Here is a 14,366-nt window from a genome sequence, read left to right on the forward strand (position 1 = left end):
ACGATCAAATCTTAAACTGTTTGAGACATTACTCCCATGGAGGAAAGTGCGCATGGTGACTGTGGTATGCAATCCCGCGGAAATTTCTGTGTTTCATCAACACTTTGAAGGTCCACAGATTACAGAATGCCTCCAGATGTGCAACGGAAACTACTACTGGTCTTGCAGGGAACGATCAAAGCCTAAACTGTTTGAGACATTACTCCGATGGAGGAAAATTTCGCATGGTGACTGTTGTATACAATCCCGATGCAATTTCTGTGTTTCAACAACACTCTGATAGTCCACACATTACAGAATTCCCCAGATGTTCATCGGAAACTACCACTGGTCTTCCAGGGAACGATCAAAGGGTGAACTGTTTGCGACATTACTGCCATGGAGGAGATGGCGCACGGTGACTGTTGTATTCAATCACGATGCAATTTCTGTGTCTCATCAACAATCTGATTGTCCACACATTACAGTATGAGCCCAGATGTTCATCGGAAACTTCTACTGGTCTTCCAGGGAACGATCAAAGCGTAAACTGTTTGAGACATTACTCGCATGGAGGAAAGTGCGCATGGTGACTGCTGTATTCAATCCCGATGCAATTTCTGTGTTTCATCAACACTCTGATAGTCCACACATTACAGAAAGACACCAGATGTGCATCGGAAACTGCTACTGGTCTTCCAGGGAACGATCAAAGCGTAGACTGTTTGAGACATTACTCCCATGGAGGGAAGTGCGCATGGTGACTGTTGTATTCAATGACGATGCAATTTCTGTGTTTCATCAACACTCTGATAGTCCACACATTACAGAAGGCCCCCAGAGGTGCATCGGGAACTACTACTGGCCTTCCAGGGAACGATCAAAGCGTAAACTGTTTGAGACATTACTCCCATGAAGGAAAGTGCGCATGGTGACTGTTGTATTTAATCCCGATGCAAATTCTGTCTTTGAACAACACTCTGATAGTTTACAGATTACAAAATGCCTAGAGATGTGCATCGGAAACTAATACTGGTCTGCCAGGGAACGATCAAAACGTAGACTGTTTGAGACATTACTCCCATGGAGGGAAGTGCGCATGGTGACTGTTTTATTCAATGCCCATGCAATTTCTGTGTTTCATCAACACTCTGATAGTATACACATAACAGAAGGCCCCGAAATGTGCATCGGAAACTACTACTGGTCTTGCAGGGAACGATCAAAGGGTAGACTGTTTGAGACATTACTGCCATGGAGGAAAGTGCGCATGGTGTCTGTTGTATTCAATCCCTCTGGAATTTCTGTGTTTCATCAACACTCTGATAGTCCACACATTACAGAATGCCCCCAGATGTGCATCGGAAACTACTACTGGTCTTCCTGGGACCGATCAAAGCGTAAATTGTTTAAGACATTACTCCCATGGAGGAAAGTGCGCATGGTGACTGTTGTATTCAATCCCGATGCAATATCTTTGTTTCATTAACACTCTGATATTCCACAGATTAGAGAATGCCTCCAGATGTGCATCGGAAACTAATACTGGCCTTCCTGGGAACGATCAAAGCGTAGACTGTTAGAGACATTACTCCCATGGAGGTAAGTGCGCAAGGTGACTGTCGTATTCAATCCCGACGCAATTCCGTGTTTCATCAACACTTTGATAGTCCACACATCACAGAATGGCCCCAGATGTGCATCGGAACATACTACTGGTCTTCCATTGAACGATTAAAGCGTAAACTGTTTGCGACATAACTCCCATGGAGGAAAGTGCGCATCGAGACTGTTGTATTCAATCCCGATGCAATTTCTGTGTTTGAACAACACTCTGATAGTTTACAGATTACAAAATGCCTCCAGATGTGCATCGGAAACTAATAATGGTCTTCCAGGGAACGATCAAAACGTAGACTGTTTGAGACATTACTCCCATTGAGGAAAGTGTGCATGGTGACTGTTTATTCAATGCCGATACACTTTCTGTGTTTCATCAACTCTCTGATAGTCCACACATAACAGAAGGCCACGAGATGTGCATCGGAAACTACTACTGGTCTTGCAGGGAACGATCAAAGCGTAGATTATTTGAGACATTACTCCAATGGAGGAAAGTGCGCATGGCGACTGTTGTATTCAATCCCGCGTCAATTTCTGTGTTTCATCAACACTTTGAAGGTCCACAGATTACAGAATGCCTCCAGATGTGCATCGGAAACTACTACTGGTCTTGCAGGGAACTATCGAATCGTAGACTGTTTGAGACATTACTCCAATGGAAGAAAGTGCGCATGGTGACTGTTGTATTCAATCCCGATGCAATTTCTGTGTTTCATCAACACTCTGATAGTCCACACATTACAGAATGCCCCCAGCTGTACATCGGAAACTACTACTGGTCTTCCAGGGAACGATCAAAGCCTAAACTGTTTGAGACATTACTGAGATGGTGGAAAATTGCACATGGTGACTGTTGTATACAATCCCGATGCAATTTCTGTGTTTCAACAACGCTCTGATAGTCCACACATTATAGAATACCCCAGATGTTCATCGGAAACTACTACTGGTCTTCCAGGGAACGATCAAAGCGTAGACAGTTTGAGACATTACTCCCATGGAGAGAAGTGCGCATGGTGACTGTTGTATTCAATCCCGATGCAATTTCTGTGTTTCATCAACACTCTGATAGTCCACACATTACAGAAGGCCCCCAGATGTGCATCGGGAACTACTACTGGTCTTCCAGGGAACGATCAAAGCGTAGACTGTTTGAGACATTACTCCCATGGAGAGAAGTGCGCATGGTGACTGTTGTATTCAATCCCGATGCAGTTTCTGTGTTTCATCAACACTCTGATAGTCCACACATTACAGAAGGCCCCCAGATGTGCATCGGGAACTACTACTGGTCTTCCAGGGAACGATCAAAGCGTAAACTGTTTGAGACATTACTCCCATGCAGGAAAGTGCGCATGGTGACTGTTGTATTCAATGCCGATGCAAATTCTGTGTTTCATCAACACTCTGATAGTCCACACATAACTGAAGGCCCCCAGATGTGCATCGGAAACTACTACTGGTTTTGCAGGGAACGCTCAAAATGTAGACTGTTTGAGATATTACTCCCATGGAGGAAAGTGCGCATGGTGTCTGTTGTATTCAATCCCTCTGCAATTTCTGTGTTTCATCAACACTCTGATATTCCACAGATTAGAGAATGCCACCAGATGTGCATCGGAAACTAATACTGGTCTTCCTGGGAACGATCAAAGCGTAGACTGTTAGAGACATTACTCCCATGGAGGAAAGTGCGCATCGAGACTGTTGTATTAAATCCCGATGCAATTTCTGTGTTTGAACAACACTCTGATAGTTTACAGATTACAAAATGCCTCCAGATGTGCATCGGAAACTAATAATGGTCTTCCAGCGAACGATCAAAACGTAGACTGTTTGAGACATTACTCCCATTGAGGAAAGTGTGCATGGTGACTGTTTATGCAATGCCGATGCAATTTCTGTGTTTCATCAATACTCTGATAGTCCACACATAACAGAAGGCCCCGAGATGTGCATCGGAAACTACTACTGGTCTTGCAGGGAACGATCAAAGCGTAGATTGTTTGAGACATTACTCCAATGGAGGAAAGTGCGCATGGCGACTGTTGCATTCAATCCCGCGTCAATTTCTGTGTTTCATCAACACTTTGAAGGTCCACAGATTACAGAATGCCTCCAGATGTGCATCAGAATCTACTACTGGTCTTCCTGGTACCGATCAAACCGTAAATTGTTTGCGACATTACTCCCATGGAGGAAAGTGCGCATGGTGACTGTTTTATTCAATGCCCATGCAATTTCTGTGTTTCATCAACACTCTGATAGTATACACATAACAGAAGGCCCCGAGATGTGCATCGGAAACTACTACTGGTCTTCCAGGGAACGATCAAAGCGTAGAGTGTTTGAGACATTACTCCCATGGAGGGAAGTGCGCATGGTGACTGTTGTATTCAATCCCGATGCAATATCTGTGTTTCATCAACACTCTGATAGTCCACACATTACAGAAGGCCCCCAGATGTGCATCGGGAACTACTACTGGTCTTCCAGGGAACGATCAAAGCGTAAACTGTTTGAGACATTACTCCCATGCAGGAAAGTGCGCATGGTGACTGTTGTATTCAATGCCGATGCAAGTTCTGTGTTTCATCAACACTCTGATAGTCCACACATAACAGAAGGCCCCCAGATGTGCATCGGAAACTACTACTTGTTTTGCAGGGAACGCTCAAAATGTAGACTGTTTGAGATATTACTCCCATGGAGGAAAGTGCGCATGGTGTCTCTTGTATTCAATCCCTCTGCAATTTCTGTGTTTCATCAACACTCTGATAGTCCACGCATTACAGAATGGCCCCAGATGTGCATCGGAAGCTACTACTGGTCTTGCAGGGAACTATCAAATCGTAGACTGTTTGAGACATTACTCCAATTGAAGAAAGTGCGCATGGTGACTGTTGTATTCAATCCCGATGCAATTTCTGTGTTTCATCAACAATCTGATAGTATACACATTACGGAATGACACCAGATGAGCATCGGAAACTACTACTGGTCTTCCAGGGAACGATCAAAGCGTAGCCTGTTTGAGACATTACTGCCATGGAGGAAAGTGCGCATGGTGACAGTTGTACTCAATTACGATTCAATTTCTGTGTTTCATCAACACTCTGATAGCCCACACATTACAGAAAGACACCAGATGTGCATCGGAAACTACTACTGGTCTTCCAGGGAACGATCAAAGCGTAGACTGTTTGAGACATTACTCCCATGGAGAGAAGTGCGCATGGTGACTGTTGTATTCAATCCCGATGCAATTTCTGTGTTTCATCAACACTCTGATAGTCCACACATTACAGAAGGCCCCCAGATGTGCATCGGGAACTACTACTGGTCTTCCAGGGAACGATCAAAGCGTAAACTGTTTGAGACATTACTCCCATGCAGGAAAGTGCGCATGGTGACTGTTGTATTCAATGCCGATGCAAATTCTGTGTTTCATCAACACTCTGATAGTCCACACATAACAGAAAGCCCCAGATGTGCATCGGAAACTACTACTGGTTTTGCAGGGAACGCTCAAAATGTAGACTGTTTGAGATATTACTCCCATGGAGGAAAGTGCGCATGGTGTCTGTTGTATTCTATCCCTCTGCAATTTCTGTGTTTCATCAACACTCTGATAGTCCACGCATTACAGAATGCCCCCAGATGTGCATAGGAAACTACTACTGGTCTTCCTGGGACCGATCAAAGCGTAAATTGTTTGAGACATTACTCCCATGGAGGAAAGTGCGCATGGTGACTGTTGTATTCAATCCCGATGCAATTTCTGTGTTTCATCAACACTCTGATATTCCACAGATAGAGAATGCCTCCAGATGTGCATCGGAAACTAATACTGGTCTTCCTGGGAACGATCAAAGCGTAGACTGTTAGAGACATTACTCCCATGGAGGTAAGTGCGCATGGTGACTGTCGTATTCAATCCCGACGCAATTTCCGTGTTTCATCAACACTTTGATAGTCCACACATCACAGAATGGCCCCAGATGTCCATCGGAACGTACTACTGGTCTTCCAGGGAACGATCAAAGCGTAAACTGTTTGAGACATAACTCCCATGGAGGAAAGTGCGCATCGAGACTGTTGTATTCAATCCCGATGCAATTTCTGTGTTTGAACAACACTCTGATAGTTTACAGATTACAAAATGCCTCCAGATGTGCATCGGAAACTAATAATGGTCTTCCAGGGAACGATCAAAACGTAGACTGTTTGAGACATTACTCCCATTGAGGAAAGTGTGCATGGTGACTGTTTATTCAATGCCGATGCAATTTCTGTGTTTCATCAATACTCTGATAGTCCACACATAACAGAAGGCCCCGAGATATGCATCGGAAACTACTACTGGTCTTGCAGGGAACGATCAAAGCGTAGATTGCATGAGACATTACTCCAATGGAGGAAAGTGCGCATGGCGACTGTTTTATTCAATCCCGCGTCAATTTCTGTGTTTCATCAACACTTTGAAGGTCCACAGATTACTGAATGCCTCCAGATGTGCATCGGAAACTACTACTGGTCTTCCTGGTACCGATCAAACCGTAAATTGTTTGCGACATTACTCCCATGGAGGAAAGTGCGCATGGTGACTGTTGTATTCAATCCCGATGCAATTTCTGTCTTTGAACAACACTCTGATAGTTTACAGATTACAAAATGCCTCCAGATGTGCATCGGAAACTAATACTGGTCTTCCAGGGAACGATCAAAACGTAGACTGTTTGAGACATTACTCCCATGGAGGAAAGTGCGCATGGTGACTGTTTTATTCAATGCCCGTGCAATTTCTGTGTTTCATCAACACTCTGATAGTATACACATAACAGAAGGCCCCGAGATGTGCATCTGAAACTACTACTGGTCTTGCAGGGAACGATCAAATAGTAGACTGTTTGAGACATTACTGCCATGGAAGAAAGTGCGCATGGTGACTGTTGTATTCAATCCCGCGGCAATTTCTGTGTTTCATCAACACTTTGAAGGTCCACAGATTACAGAATGCCTCCAGATGTGCATCGGAAACTACTACTGGTCTTGCAGGGAACGATCAAATCGTAGACTGTTTGAGACATTACTCCAATGGAAGAAAGTGCGCATGGTGACTGTTGTATTCAATCCCGATGCAATTTCTGTGTTTCATCAACACTCTGATAGTCCACACATTACAGAATGCCCCCAGCTGTGCATCGGAAACTACTACTGGTCTTCCAGGGAACGATCAAAGCCTAAACTGTTTGAGACATTACTCCGATGGAGGAAAATAACGCATGGTGACTGTTGTATACAATCCCGATGCAATTTCTGTGCTTCAACAACACTCTGATAGTCCACACATTACAGAATTCCCCGGATGTTCATCGGAAACTACTACTGGTCTTCCAGGGAACGATCAAAGGGTGAACTGTTTGCGACATTACTGCCATGGAGGAGATGGCGCACGGTGACTGTTGTATTCAATCACGATGCAATTTCTGTGTTTCATCAACACTCTGATAGTCCACACATTACAGAATGCCCCCAGCTGTGCATCGGAAACTACTACTGGTCTTCCAGGGAACGATCAAAGCCTAAACTGTTTGAGACATTACTCCGATGGAGGAAAATAGCGCATGGTGACTGTTGTTTACAATCCCGATGCAATTTATGTGTTTCATCAACACTCTGATAGTCTACACATTACAGAATTCCCCAGATGTTCATCGGAAACTACTACTGGTCTTCCAGGGAACGATCAAAGCGTAAACTGTTTGCGGCATTACTGCCATGGAGGAGATGGCGCATGGTGACTGTTGTATTCAATCCCGATGCAATTTCTGTGTTTCATCAACAATCTGATATTCCACACATTACGGAATGACACCAGATGAGCATCGGAAACTACTACTGGTCTTCCAGGGAACGATAAACGCGTAGACTGTTTGAGACATTACTGCCATGGAGGAAAGTGCGCATGGTGACAGTTGTACTCAATTACGATTCAATTTCTGTGTTTCATCAACACTCTGATAGTCCACACATTACAGAAAGACACCAGATGTGCATCGCAAACTACTACTGGTCTTCCAGGGAACGATCAAAGCGTAGACTGTTTGAGACATTACTCCCATGGAGGTAAGTGCGCATGGTGACTGTTGTATTCAATCCCGATGCAATTTCTGTGTTTCATCAACACTCTGATATTCCACAGATTAGAGAATGCCTCCGGATGTGCATCGGAAACTAATACTGGTCTTCCTGGGAACGCTCAAAGCGTAGACTGTTAGAGACATTACTCCCATGGAGGTAAGTGTGCATGGTGACTGTCGTATTCAATCCCGACGCAATTTCCGTGTTTCATCAACACTTTGATAGTCCACACATCACAGAATGGCCCCAGATGTGCATCGGAACGTACTACTGGTCTTCCAGGGAACGATCAAAGCGTAAACTGTTTGAGACATAACTCCCATGGAGGAAAGTGCGCATCGAGACTGTTGTATTCAATCTCGATGCAATTTCTGTGTTTGAACAACACTCTGATAGATTACAGATTACAAAATGCCTCCAGATGTGCATCGGAAACTAATAATGGTCTTCCAGGGAACAATCAAAACGTAGACTGTTTGAGACATTACTCCCATTGAGGAAAGTGTGCATGGGGACTGTTTATTCAATGCCGATGCAATTTCTGTGTTTCATCAATACTCTGATAGTCCACACATAACAGAAGGCCCCGAGATGTGCATCGGAAACTACTACTGGTCTTGCAGGGAACGATCAAAGCGTAGATTGTTTGAGACATTACTCCAATGGAGGAAAGTGCGCATGGCGACTGTTGTATTCAATCCCGCGTCAATTTCTGTGTTTCATCAACACTTTGAAGGTCCACAGATTACAGAATGCCTCCAGATGTACATCGGAATCTACTACTGGTCTTGCAGGGAACTATCAAATCGTAGACTGTTTGAGACATTACTCTAATGGAAGAAAGTGCGCATGGTGACTGTTGTATTCAATCCCGATGCAATTTCGGTGTTTCATCAACACTCTGAGAGTCCACACATTACAGAATGCCCCCAGCTGTGCATCGGAAACTACTACTGGTCTTCCAGGGAACGATCAAAGCCTAAACTGTTTGAGACATTACTCCGATGGAGGAAAATTGCGCATGGTGACTGTTGTATACAATCCTGATGCAATTTCTGTGTTTCAACAACACTCTGATAGTCCACACATTACAGAATTCCCCAGATGTTCATCGGAAACTACTACTGGTCTTCCAGGGAACGATCAAAGCGTAAACTGTTTGCGACATTACTGCCATGGAGGAGATGGCGCATGGTGACTGTTGTATTCAATCCCGATGCAATTTCTGTGTTTCATCAACAATCTGATAGTCCACACATTACGGAATGACACCAGATGTCCATCGGAAACTACTACTGGTCTTCCAGGGAACGATCAAAGCGTAGACTGTTTGAGACATTACTGCGATGTAGGAAAGTGTGCATGGTGACTGTTGAATTCAATCCCGATGCAATTTCTGTGTTTCATGAACACTCTGATAGTCCACAGATTACAGAATGCCTCCAGATGTGCACCTGAAACTACTACTGGTCTTCCAGGGAACGATCAAAGCGTAGATTGTTTGAGACATTGCTCCCATGGAGAAAAGTGCGCATGGTGACTGTTGTATACAATCCTAATGCAATTTCTGTGTTTCACCAACACTCCGATAGACCACACATTACAGAATGAGCCCAGATGTTCATCGGAAACTACTACTGGTCTTCCATTGAACGATCAAAGCGTAAACCGTTTGAGACACTACTCCCATGGAAAAAAGTGCGCATGATGACAGCTGTATACTATCCCGATGCAAATTCTGTGTTTCATCAACACTCTGATATTCCACACATTACAGAAAGTCACCACATGTGCATCGTAAACTACTACTGGTCTTCCAGGGAACGATCAAAGCGTAGACTGTTTGAGACATTACTACGATGTAGGAAAGTGCGCATGGTGACTGTTGTATTCAATTCCGATGCAATTTCTGTGCTTCATCAACACTCTGATAGTCCACACATAACAGAAGGCCCACAGATGTGCATCGGAAACTACTACTTGTCTTGCAGGGAACGATCAAAGCGTAGACTGTGTGAGACATTACTCCCATGGAGGAAAGTGCGCATGGTGACTGTTGTATTAAATACCGATGCAATTTCTGTGTTTCATCAACACTCTGATAGTCCACAGATTACAGAATGACACCATATGAGCATCGGAAACTACTACTTGTCTTCGAGAGAACGATCAAAGCGTAGACTAATTGAGACATTAATCATATTTAGGAAAGTGCGAATGGTGACTGTGGTATTCAATGCTAATGCAATTTCTGTGTTTCATCAACACTCTGATGGTCCACAGATTACAGAATGCTTCCAGATGTGCATCGGTAACTACTACTGGTCTTAAAGGGAACGATCAAAGCGTAAACTGTTTGAGACATAACTCCCATGGAGGAAAGTGCGCATGGTGACTGTTGGATTCAATTCCGCGTCAATTTCTGTGTTTCATCAACACTTTGAAGGTCCACAGATTACAGAATGCCTCCAGATGTGCATCGGAAACAAACACTGGTCTTGCAGGGAACGATCAAAGCGTAGACTGTTTGAGACATTACTCCCATGCAGGTAAGTGCGCATGGTGACTGTTCTATTCAATGCCGATGCAATTTCTGTGTTTCATCAACACTCTGATAGTCCACACATAACAGAAGGCCCCCAGATGTGCATCGGAAACTACTACTTGTCTTGCAGGGAACGATCAAAGCGTAAACTGTTTCAGACCTTACTCCCATGCAGTAAAGTGCGCAAGGTGACTGTTGTATTCAATCGCGATGCAATTTCTGTGTTTCATCAACACTCTGATAGTCCACACATTACAGAATGCCCCCAGATGTGCATCGGAAACTACTACTGGTCTTCCAGGGAACGATCAAGGCGTAAACTGTTTGAGACATTACTGCCATGGAGGGAAGTGCGCATGGTGACTGTTGTATTCAATCCCGATGCAATTTCTGTGTTTCATCAAGACACTGATAGCACACACATTACAGAATGCCCCAGATGTGCATCGGAAACTACTACTGGTCTTCCAGGGAACGATCAAAGCGTAAACTGTTTGAGACATTACTCCCATGGAGGAAAGTGCGCATGGTGACTGTTATATATAATCCCGATTCAATATCTGTGTTTCATCAACACTCTGATATTCCAAACATTACAGAATGCCCCCAGATGTTCATCGGAAACTACTACTGGTCTTCCAGGGAACGTCAAAGCCTAGACTGTCTGAGACATTACTGTCATGGAGGAAAGTGCGCATGGTGACTGTTGTATTCAATCCCGATGCAATTTCTGTGTTTCAACAACACTCTGATAGTCCACAGATTACAGAAAGCCTCCAGATGTGCATCGGAAGCTACTACTGGTCTTCTAGGGAACGATCAAAGCATAGATTGTTTGAGACTTTACTCCCATGGAGGAAAGTGCGCAAGGTGACTGTTGTATACAATCCCGATGCAATTTCTGTGTTTCAACAACACTCCAATAGTCCACACATTACAGAATGAGCCCAGATGTTCATCGGAAACTACTACTGGTCTTCCAGGGAACGATCAAAAGCGTAAACTGTTTGAGACATTACTTCCATTGAGGAAAGTGCGCATGGTGACTGCTGTATTTAATCCCGATGCTATTTCTGTGTTTCATCAACACCCTGATAGTCCACACATTACAGAAAGACACCAGATGTGCAACGGAAACTACTACTGGTCTTGCAGGGAACGCTCAAATCGTAGACTGTTTCAGACATTACTTCGATGTATGAAACTACGCATGGTGACTGTTGTATTCAATCCCGATGCAATTTCTGTGTTTCATCAACACTCTGATAGTCCAAACATTACAGTAGGCCCCCAGATGTGCATCGGGAACTACTACTGGTCTTCCAGGGAACGATCAAAGCGTAAACTGTTTGAGACATTACTCCCATGCTGGAAAGTGCGCATGGTGACTCTTGTATTCAACGCCGATGCAATTTCTGTGTTTCATCAACACTCTGATAGTCCACACATTACAGAAAGACACCAGATGTGCATCGGAAAGTACTACTGGACTTGCAGGGAACGATCAAAGCGTAGACTGTTTGAGACATTACTGCGATGTAGGAAAGTGCGCATGGTGACAGTTGTATTCAATTACGATGCAATTTCTGTGTTTCATCAACACTCTGATGGTCCACACATTACAGAAGGCCCCCAGATGTGCATCGGAAACTACTACTGGTCTTCCAGGGAACGATCAAAGCGTAAACTGTTTGAGACCTTACTCCCATTCAGGAAAGTGCGCATTGCGACTGTTGTATTCAATGCCGATGCAATTTCTGTGATTCATCAACACTCTGATGGTCCACAGATTACAGAATGCTCCCAGATGTGCATGGGAAACTAATACTGGTCTTCCAGGGAACGATCAAAGCGTAAACTGTTTGAGACATTACTCCCGTGGAGGAAAGTGCGCATGGTGACTGTTGTATTCAATCCCGATTCAATTTCTGTGTTTCATCAACACTCTGATAGTCCACAGATTACAGAATGACACCATATGTGCATCGGAAACTACTACTTGCCTTCCAGGGAACGATCAAAGCGTAGACTAATTGAGACATTACTCCCATGGACGAAAGGGCGCATGGTGACTGTTGTATTAAATACCGATGGAATTTCTGTGTTTCATCAACACTCTGATAGTCCACAGATTACAGAATGACACCATATGAGCATCGGAAACTACTACTTGTCTTCGAGAGAACGATCAAAGCGTAGACTAATTGAGACATTACTCATATGGAGGAAAGTGCGAATGGTGACTGTGGTATTCAATGCTAATGCAATTTCTGTGTTTCATCAACACTCTGATGGTCCACAGATTACAGAATGCTTCCAGATGTGCATCGGTAACTACTACTGGTCTTAAAGGGAACGATCAAAGCGTAAACTGTTTGAGACATTACTCCCATGGAGGAAAGTGCGCATGGTGACTGTTGGATTCAATCCCGCGTCAATTTCTGTGTTTCATCAACACTTTGAAGGTCCACAGATTACAGAATGCCTCCAGATGTGCATCGGAAACAAACACTGGTCTTGCAGGGAACGATCAAAGCGTAGACTGTTTGAGACATTACTCCCATGCAGGTAAGTGCGCATGGTGACTGTTCTATTCAATGCCGATGCAATTTCTGTGTTTCATCAACACTCTGATAGTCCACACATAACAGAAGGCCCCCAGATGTGCATCGGAAACTACTACTTGTCTTGCAGGGAACGATCAAAGCGTAAACTGTTTCAGACCTTACTCCCATGCAGTAAAGTGCGCAAGGTGACTGTTGTATTCAATCCCGATGCAATTTCTGTGTTTCATCAACACTCTGATAGTCCACACATTACAGAATGCCCCCAGATGAGCATCGGAAACTACTACTGGTCTTCCAGGGAACGATCAAAGCGTAAACTGTTTGAGACATTACTGCCATGGAGGAAAGTGCGCATGGTGACTGTTGTATTCAATCCCGATGCAATTTCTGTGTTTCATCAAGTCACTGATAGCACACACATTACAGAATGCCCCAGATGAGCATCGGAAACTACTACTGGTCTTCCAGGGAACGATCAAAGCGTAAACTGTTTGAGACATTACTCCCATGGAGGAAAGTGCGCATGGTGACTGTTATATTTAATCCCGATTCAATAACTGTGTTTCATCAACACTCTGATATTCCAAACATTACAGAATGCCCCCAGATGTTCATCGGAAACTACTACTGGTCTTCCAGGGAACGTCAAAGCCTAGACTGTTTGAGACATTACTGCCATGGAGGAAAGTGCGCATGGTGACTGTTGTATTCAATCCCGATGCAATTTCTGTGTTTCAACAACACTCTGATAGTCCACAGATTACAGAAAGCCTCCAGTTGTGCATCGGAAACTACTACTGGTCTTCTAGGGAACGATCAAAGCGTAGATTGTTTGAGACATTACTCCCATGGAGGAAAGTGCGCAAGGTGACTGTTGTATACAATCCCGATGCAATTTCTGTGTTTCAACAACACTCCGATAGTCCACACATTACAGAATGAGCCCAGATGTTCATCGGAAACTACTACTGGTCTTCCAGGGAACGATCAAAAGCGTAAACTGTTTGAGACATTACTTCCATTGAGGAAAGTGCGCATGGTGACTGCTGTATTTAATCCCGATGCTATTTCTGTGTTTCATCAACACCCTGATAGTCCACACATTACAGAAAGACACCAGATGTGCATCGGAAAGTACTACTGGACTTGCAGGGAACGATCAAAGCGTAGACTGTTTGAGACATTACTGCGATGTAGGAAAGTGCGCATGGTGACAGTTGTATTCAATTACGATGCAATTTCTGTGTTTCATCAACACTCTGATGGTCCACACATTACAGAAGGCCCCCAGATGTGCATCGGAAACTACTACTGGTCTTCCAGGTAACGATCAAAGCGTAAACTGTTTGAGACCTTACTCCCATTCAGGAAAGTGCGCATTGCGACTGTTGTATTCAATGCCGATGCAATTTCTGTGATTCATCAACACTCTGATAGTCCACACGTAACAGAAGGCCCCCAGATGTGCATCGGAAACTACTACTGGTCTTGCAGGGAACGATCAAAGC

This window comes from Schistocerca gregaria, unplaced genomic scaffold, assembly GCF_023897955.1.
Source record: "Schistocerca gregaria isolate iqSchGreg1 unplaced genomic scaffold, iqSchGreg1.2 ptg000077l, whole genome shotgun sequence".
NCBI lineage: Eukaryota > Metazoa > Arthropoda > Insecta > Orthoptera > Acrididae > Schistocerca > Schistocerca gregaria.